The 9,270-nt window shown below is 40.0% G+C and overlaps 1 pseudogene; it reads right to left on the bottom strand.

The window, feature by feature from the left end:
- Positions 1-1,181: 1,181 nt before the first annotated feature.
- On the bottom strand, positions 1,182-2,118 carry LOC121441702 (annotated as a pseudogene).
- Between the last annotated feature and the right edge of the window lie 7,152 nt (positions 2,119-9,270).

Below are 9,270 nucleotides of genomic sequence, written 5' to 3'. Positions count from 1 at the left end.
GCCTAATATTCACTTATGAGTGAGTACATACTATGTTTGTATATTTGGGTCTGGGTTGCCTCACTCAGGATGGTTTTTTCCTAGTTCCATCCATTTGCATGCAAATTTCAAGATGTCATTGTTTATTTCTCTTTGAGTCTGTGTGAGGACTTGGAAGAAAAGTTCTATGCCATAAACTAAAGTCTTAATGAGGGAAACATCTCATTGAATAAAATTCATTCTAAAAGTCATTATGCTACAAGTTTTGCCTTAAATAAAAGCTTATATATCCTATTTTAAAGTTGTGCTGTCTTTGTTACGTTCGTTTAATAGCAGTACAACACAAGTTTTTTTTTTTTTTGAAGGTCTGGGTGTCATTTATTGACAGCAGCTTACATTGTGTTTTCTTCCCTTGATTGTTTCCTTCGGAGCACTGGCCCCGCAGCCCTTGGGAAGGAAGGACAATCTTTTAGAGGGAGCAGGAAGGCAGATGCACATGTCCTTGGTAGGTGTGCTCAGCCCCGCAGGATGCAATCCTTCAAGCTGCAATCCCATTGGTCATTGGAGAGGACCAATGTGGGGAGTGGAAAGGAAGTCTTCAGCAGGACTCACATCTCAGTCCAGGCCTCTTGTGCTACTCCAAGTCCATCCCGATGTCAGGGCTCTGACAGCGGCAGCACAACTAGGCCCACCCACCTTGCAGGGCGGATTCCTCGCTCCATGCCCTGTTCGCACACACCTGCTTCCACTAGTCACAGTCAGAGGGAATGGGCCTTACGGTTAAGATAGACCACTTCTTCTGGCCTTCCCCAGCTGTATCTGTGCGGGTTCAAATGGCTGGAAAAACTGAGGGCTTGCCTTTCTGGTTCAACTGTGTGTGCCACCGTCCTCAGATCTTCAATATACGACAGGATGGAGGCTATAGGTCTACCCAGGCCGCCAGCTGTGCGCCTATCCATCACACACTGCCCTGCCTGTCTTCTGCCAACTGTCAGCGCCTGCGGAGGGAGGCCGGCAGGCTCCAAAGGTGCAAAGCCGGTCTGCATAAGCGCTTGGCAACTCTGTATATGAAAGTGGATAAAAAAGCGGAACAACAAAAGTTTCATTTGGTAATTACAGATCTGAAGTGATTCTGCTTTTATTTCCTTCACGTTAAGCCAATCATGGAATTTCACAGTGATTTCTGGGGTGGGACAGAAGGAAAGTGTGTTCAGAATGATGGAGGCCACGGCCTGGTCGGCCTGAGAAGGTGCAAGCAGGGGGCCTCACTGGGGAAGCTGGAGGAGCACCGACTGCCCCGCTGGCAGGTAGGTGATGTTCCGAGAGCGAGAGAGCTGGTAAGCAATGTCCTCAGCTGCTTCCAGCTTCCACAGCTCAATCAGGTCATCGCCTGCCGTGGCCAGGGAGTTGGCGATCAGCTCGGCTGCCTTGGAGTCGCCCTCAGCAGAGATGATGGCTGCCTTCTTCTGCTGCTCAGCCTTTTCCACCACAAATCTGGCCCTCTTTGCTTCCTACTGAGCCACCTGTTTGGCTTCCACTGCTTCTGTGAACTCCTTCCCGAAGGTCAGATATGTCAAGGACACGTCATCCAGGATGAGCCCAAACGTTGGTGCTCTCTCTGTGAGGTCATCACTCACCTGCCTGGAGACCAGCTCTCGCTGGGTGATCAATTCTCCAGCATCAAAGCTAGCCACCACCAACTTGAGGATCTCTGTAGTGATGGAAGGCAGCACCAGCTCATCATAGTCCTCGCCGATGCTGGTGTAGATACGAGGGAGCTGGCTGGCCACTGGCCGGAAGAGGATACGTAGTGTGATGTTGACGTTCTGCAAATCTTTGCTACCAGTGATGACTGGTACATTCTGTGGGCGCGAGCGACTGTCAAAGATAATTGGTTTCTGTACCCAAGGGATGAGAAAGTAAGTCCCTTCCCCTACCACGACGTCCTGTACTCCACGGAATCGGACAAAGATGACAGCTCTGTGTCCAGCATCCACATTATACAAGGCAGAGTTCACCACGCCTCCTGCCACTGCTAAAGCCAGGCCGAACTTTCCGATGGACTCAAACACTTTGGCAGCCATGATTCCTTCTGTTGCACCCACTCACACCTGCCTCCACTCTGACCTCCACATGAATTCCCCCCAACACAAGTTTTTTTCTAAAGCACATTCACATATACAGCATGCTTCGATAAAATGTATAAATACACCTAAAACCAACAATTCAGTTTTCTATCATCTTTATATTGGTAACATCTTAGTAGCATTATTTAGTATAATTATCTTTTTATCTTTTTATTTGTGGATTATTATAAATGTCTTCTACCTTCATTTTAGAAATGTTGAGGAAAAATGGGAAAGATGGACAGATGGAGAGAGAGAGAGAGAGATAGAAACTAAATACTAAAAGTGAGTAGAAATGAAGTTTGCTGTCCTCCATGGAAAAGAATTGGGAATTTTTTTCAACAATAACTTATTAAATATTCAAGGTTCTTATTAATCACTAGGAACACTGAATATATTTTTTTCTATTTTCTTTATGTCATGTGTGTGCGCACACACATTTATTTCTGTGTGGAAGAGTTAAAGCATGGGTATCATGACACACAGTTGGGGGTCAGTGGATAAACTTCAGGTATCAGTTTTTACCTTTCTACCTTGTTTGAAACAGATAATCTCCTTCCCCATGGCATAAGCTAGGCTAGCTGGCTCTCAAGTTTCTGGTGGTTGTCCTCTCTCCCATTCCCATATTCTCACAGGGACCTTTGCAGCAATTATGAGTTTCCAAACTTGGGTCATGAGACTTTCGTAGCAAGTGCTTCTATATGCTTGGCTATTTCCCCAGACCCTTAGTTTCCATTTTAAAGAAGGTTGATTTGATGGTCATGGTGTTTGTTGCACATCTTTACTTCCAGTACTTTCGAGGCAGAGGCAAGCATATCTTTCTGAGTTTGAGACAAGACTGATTTATATACTAAGTCCCAGGTCACCCAAGGCTATGTAGAAAATCCTTATCTCAGAAGAAAAACATAATATATATGGTACACACTTTGAAGAATTTTAAAGATATAGAAATGTTTAGGAAAAGGACCAATAGTTATCTATAGTTATATACTTAAAAGAAAATCTTGGTAACATTTGTCCTCATAGCTATTTTAGATATGGTATGGAAAATGTGGATATTATTTATTTTTATTCAAATTTTTATCAGGCATTTTCTATATTGTCAAAGTTTCTTACCTATTATGTTTAAAAGCTATGTGTAAGACTTTGTTATAGATTGATCAGAGGTAGGAACTCTTCATTGAGAATTTTAGTTAATTAAATTTACCATCATGATTGACTTTGCAATGCACATGTTTATATATAAAATTGATAAAAACAAACAAAAGTTCAAAAACTTCAAGTTAGAACTTCATATAACAAATATTCATACCAATTTGATGTAATTTCTATCAAATTATATATACTTCCCCTCACATTTAGATACAGTTTAAATCATGTTATATAGGCATAGTTTTATGTATGTGTTTATACAGTCAGTTAATTCACACACACACACACACATATATATATACTTTCTAAAATTATTTACAATCTCTCAAATCAGTACTTCCAGTGTTTGCAGCCATTCACAGATACATCTAGAATGGCATAATATTTAAACATTTGAGTAGGTGACACAAGCATTGCAGATGAGGGTAAGTAAATCAATGTTCTGCCTTTTTATTTCAGTCTTATATAGTAAATAATTTTCCCCTTGCAGCTTCAAGTTTTAGTATTTTTCCATAATGACTCACTGTTCAACATGTGCCATTTAGCTTTCCCAAGTTCAGAAATGTTTTGCATTTACTCTGAGGAAAGAATATGCACAGCATCTTCTCTCCGGTATGAATTATGTCCAGTTATATTAGTAACTTTTCTTACTGCCGGAACCAAATGCTTGGGAAGCAGATTGTGTGGGAGAGTGCTTCAATTTATCTCATGGATTGAGAGAATTGAGTCCACTGTGGAGGTGAATGCATGTATCAGAGTTCGTGACCTCAGGAGCATGTAGCTAGGAACCCTCAAGTCTGGGCAGAGAAGGAAGCAGAGAATAGGGAATGCTGGTGTTCAGCTGTATTTCTCTTTTTCTTCCATACTCAGTTTGTGACCCAAGTTCATGGGGAGATGCTAACCATATTCAAGGGGGTGCCAGCCATATTCAAGGTAGTTATTTCTTCCTCAGTTATGCATCTCTGGAAATATACTCATAGACATATGCAGGTAATTCTAAAATCAATCAGGTTGACAATGAAAACAAACCTGAATATTGACCATGAGTTCAATGTTAATGAATCATATATATATATATTAAATAGTACATTTTAATGAAGAAAGATACAAAACAAGGTTATACATTGTTGGTTGAAAATGTGACTAAGGACTTCTTGAAACCTGACCCTCTGCTTCACCTAGGAGCTATGTTTGTATTTGTTAAATCAGTGTTTGGAGAACCTCTACAGATCATATGGATTTTGAATAAAAAGTATTTATAGCAGAGCCTGGAGAGATGGTACAGTGATTAAGAGCACTTGCAATTCTTGCAGAGGACCCAGATTTGGTTCCCAGAACTCAAATGGTACCCACAACCACCATAACTCCAGTTCCGCCAGTTCCAATGGTTCAGATGCTCACCTTAACTCTAGTTCCAGTGGTTTAGATGCTCTTTCTCATGCCTCCAAAGGTACTGCACACACACACACACACACACACACACACACACACACACACACACACACGGACAAAACACATAAAGTAAAAATAGTTTAAAAGAATATATGATGGAACACATATAGCCATGCATGGTTGCATAGTGTGTATTATACACATGGTATCATATACTGGGACTTTTCATCTTTATGATAATTTAACATTGTCACATCATTAAATAATGTTGAAAATGTGAATGTAAACCACAGTCTCATCAATGAAAAGTATATAATGTTGGGGAAGAATAAAGAGTTAACATTTTCACAAATGACATGGATATCAATGCAGAAAATTTAAAAACTGTTTTGGAAATAATGGTTTTTGCAAAGTTGTGGAATACAAAGCTACTATGCAAAAGTGATCGCTTCCCTGTGTATCAGCAAAGAGCTAAAATTTTTAAATTTTAAAACAATTTTAACCAAGACATGAAAATCACATATAAAATTCCCTGTGATATTTTGATGTATGTATACATTGTACAATGTTGAAAATAGGGTAAACATCAATCTCAAGCATTTATCACTTTTCTTTAAATTTTAAATTTAACTCTATTGTTACTATTTGTGTGTGTGTGTGTGTGTGTGTGTGTGTGTGCGTGTGTGCATATGTGTGATATGTGTTGAGGGTGGCCAAAACCAACATGAGGAGGAAGGGTTATTTCATCTTACAGCGCTCAGGTGATACTACATCACTGAGGGAAGTTAGGGCAGGAACTCAAGGCTCAAAGCTGGAGGCAGGAACTGAACAAGAGTCCACACAGGAGTACTGCTTACTGGCATTCTCCCCATGGCTTGCTCATTCTGCTTTCTTATATAATCCAGGACTCAAGGGTGGCACCATCCACAATGGACTTGGACATTCCACATTAGTCCATCAGCAATTAAAAAAAAAGGCTCACAGTCTTACTTATTGTTCAGTCTTATAGAGACATTTTCTCAATTGTGGTTCCCTCTTCTCAGATAGCTCTAGCTTGCATCAAGTTGACAAACAAACCAACCAATCCCCAACCAGTACACATGGATTAAGGGAACCTGAGGGTCTTTGGGATTGTAAAACAACAAGTACCTTTAGTTATAGAGCCGCCTTACTGGTCCTTATCATTTCCTCCTATCAAATCATTGGCAATCATTTTTCACTATAAAAATAAATACAAACAAGGATTGCCATGTCTGATCAAGTGGAAAGAATTTGCTGTCCTTGTTATATTTCCAGAAGTTCTGCTTCAGTAGAAACACTGAATGGTTCTCCAGGCAACTAAATACATTCTTTACAGGGAAGCACAATGGGAACTGAAAGCTCCTAGCGATCTGAATTTCCTTGCTCTATATGAAGTATAAAACCAATGTATGTATTTTCTTGAGTTCTCTATATATTTTGGAGATCAGACCTTTGTCTGTTGCGGGGTTGGTGAAGATCTTCTCCCAGTCAGTAGGTTGCCTTTGTGTCTTAGTGACAGTGTCCTTTGCTTTACAGAAGCTTCTCAGTTTAAGTAGGTCCCATTTATTCAATGTTGCCCTTAATGTCTGTGCTTCTGGGGTTATACATAGGAAGCGATCTCCTGTGCCCATCTGTTGTAGGGTATTTCCCACTTTCTCTTCTATCAGGTTCAGTGTGTTCGGACTGATATTGAGGTCTTTAATCCATTTGGACTTGAGTTTTGTGCACGGTGAGAGATATGGGTCTATTTTCATTCTTCTACAGGTTGACATCCAGTTGTGCCAGCACCATTTGTTGAAGATGCTTTCTTTCTTCCATTGCATACTTTTAGCTCCTTTATCGAAAATGAGGTGTTCATCGGTTTGTGGGATAAAATCCGGGTCTTCTATACGATTCCATTGGTCGACTTCTCTGTTTTTATGCCAGTACCACACTGTTTTCATTACTGTAGCTCTGTAATAGAGTTTGAAGTCAGGGATGGTAATGCCTCCAGAAGATCCTTTATTGTATAGGATTGTTTTGGCTATCCTGGGTTTTTTGTTTTTCCATATAAAGTTGATTATTGTCCTCTCAAGATCTGTGAAGAATTTTGATGGGATCTTGATGGGGATTGCATTGAATCTATAAATTGCCTTTGGTAGAATTGCCATTTTTACTCTGTTGATCCTGTGCAATTTTACCAGAGAAATTTTTTGGCACATGTTTAACAGACTTGAATTTGCTACAAACTATGTTGAATGGGAGAAAATGACACATTTTATAGTTTTCTTCTATGGAAACTGTCTCCAGATTTATTAAAAGTTAAAGTTTCCCAGAAATTGTAAAACCTCCTTAAAATATCCTTATTTTCAGAAACAAAAGATACAATCTTAAATTTTTATATTTTTGGAAATTGGATTTGATGGCTGCCTATGAACAATTGGATACGCAAACTTTCTAGATATGCTAAGGAAAATGCATCTTATGTATGATATAACAAATATTTCATAATTGTTATCCCTTATAATTGCTACTCTGTGAAATAACTCTGCTCCCATTTCTCAAAAACAAAACCAAACAAAAACCAAAATAACAATAAAGGTTATGCAGACCAAGGAAAAAAAAACCAATGTATGTAATACACTTCCATTATCTGTAGTCATTTAATGGCATACCAAAACTGCCCCTCTAATCTACCTGTAGCTTATTACTTATTGCTTAAACTTTTGTCAAAGTTACCTACTGCCTAGTCTTTCCCAGTGTGTGGTAACCACTACTTTCCTCTCAGTTTCTGTAAGATCAACTTTTATATATTCATATATGTGCAAGGGGCATGAGCTCCGGTGCCCTGTATGTTTTCACAAATGGAAGGAGTTTCATCTTTTTGTGACTTCCTTGTGTGTATGTTCCACAATTTCTTTATATCTTGATCAGTTAATGTGTACTTATATTAACTTAAAAAGTTGTTTAGAGAGGAAACAAGTTCCACCCAGAGCAGAAGCCAGGAGCAAATCCAGCCCTGGGAGCCAACCCAGTCCTGGGACACTGGCAGACCAGGAGTGAGCCGACAACCAGACTCAGAGTCAGCAACCTCCACTGGAACTGGAGTGGAACTGAACCAGTTACCTAAGACACAGAGAGAACAAGCTCCACCAGGAGCAGAAGCAGGAGCAAACCCAGTCCCAGGACATGGGCAGACCAGGATTGACCCAGCAACCAGATCCAGAGCCAAAGATCTTTACTGGAACAGGTACAAGGGAGTAACGACTGAGCAAGTGAGTCAGAGCCAGAGACTGCTAAGGGATATGGCTTCTCTTCTATAAGGTTCAGTGTGGCTGGCTTTATGTTGAGCTCTACTACAGAGCTACAGTACTGAAAACAGCGTGGTACTGGCATAAGAACAGACAGGAGGACCAATGGAACCGAATAGAAGACCCGGATATCAATCCACACATCTTTGAACACCTGATATTTGATAAAGAAGCAAAATATATCAAATGGAAAAAAGAAAGCATATTTACCAAGTGGTGCTGGCATAACTGGATATCAACATGTAGAAAAATGAAAATAGATCCATATCTATCACCATGCACAAAACTCAAGTCCAAATGGATCAAAGACCTCAACATAAAGCCAGCCACACTGAATCTTATAGAAGAGAAAGTGGGAAGTACATTTGAATACATTGGCACAGGGAACCACTTCTTAAATATAACCCCAGCAACACTGACACTGAGAGAAACAATTAATAAATGGGACGTCTTGAAACTAAAAAGCTTCTGTAAAGCAAAGGACATGGTCAACAAGACAAAATGACAGCCTACAGAATGGGAAAAGATCTTCACTAACCCCACATCAGACAGATGTCTGATCTCCAAAATATACAAAGAACTTTAGAAATTGGACACCAAAAGATCACATAATCCAATAAAAAAATGGAGTATAGACCTAAACAGAGAACTCTCAACAGAGGAGTCTAAAATGGCTGAAAGGCAGTTACGGATATGTTCAACATCCTTAGTCATTAGAGAAATGCAAATCAAAACAACTCTGAGAGTCCCTCTTATACCTGTAAGAAGAGCCAAGATCAAAAACACTGATGACAACTTATGTTGGAGAGGTTGTGGGGGAAAAGGGAACACTTCTGCATTGCTAGTGGGAATGCAAGCTGGTACAGCCCCTTTGGATGTCAGTGTGCCCCTCGATCAAAGAATGGATAAGAAAAATGTGGTACATTTACACAATGGAGTACTACACAGCAGGATAAAATAACGAAAGCTTGAATTTTGCAGGAAAATGGATGGAACTAGAAAACATTATTTTGAGTGAGGTAACCCAGATACAGAAAGACAGTTATCACATGTACTCACTCATAGGTGGTTTTTAAACATAAAGCAAAGAAAGCCAGCCTACAAACCACAATCCTGGAGAATTTAGACAATACAGACACTAAGAGAGACTTCCATAGATCTAATCTACATGGGAAGTAGAAGGTAGAAAAAGATAAGAACTTCTGAGTAAATTGGGAGCATGGGGACCTTATGGGAGGATTGAAGAGGAGAAGGGAAAGGCAGGGAGGGGAGCAGAGAAATAATGTAGAGCTCAATACATATCAAAAAAA

The sequence above is a fragment of the Microtus oregoni genome, unplaced genomic scaffold, assembly GCF_018167655.1.
Source record: "Microtus oregoni isolate MIOR12 unplaced genomic scaffold, Mior012 000080F_ref0000499, whole genome shotgun sequence".
In the NCBI taxonomy this organism is placed as follows: domain Eukaryota; kingdom Metazoa; phylum Chordata; class Mammalia; order Rodentia; family Cricetidae; genus Microtus; species Microtus oregoni.
Note: the sequence above shows the minus strand (reverse complement) of the source record. Positions and strands in the feature narration are given on the sequence as shown.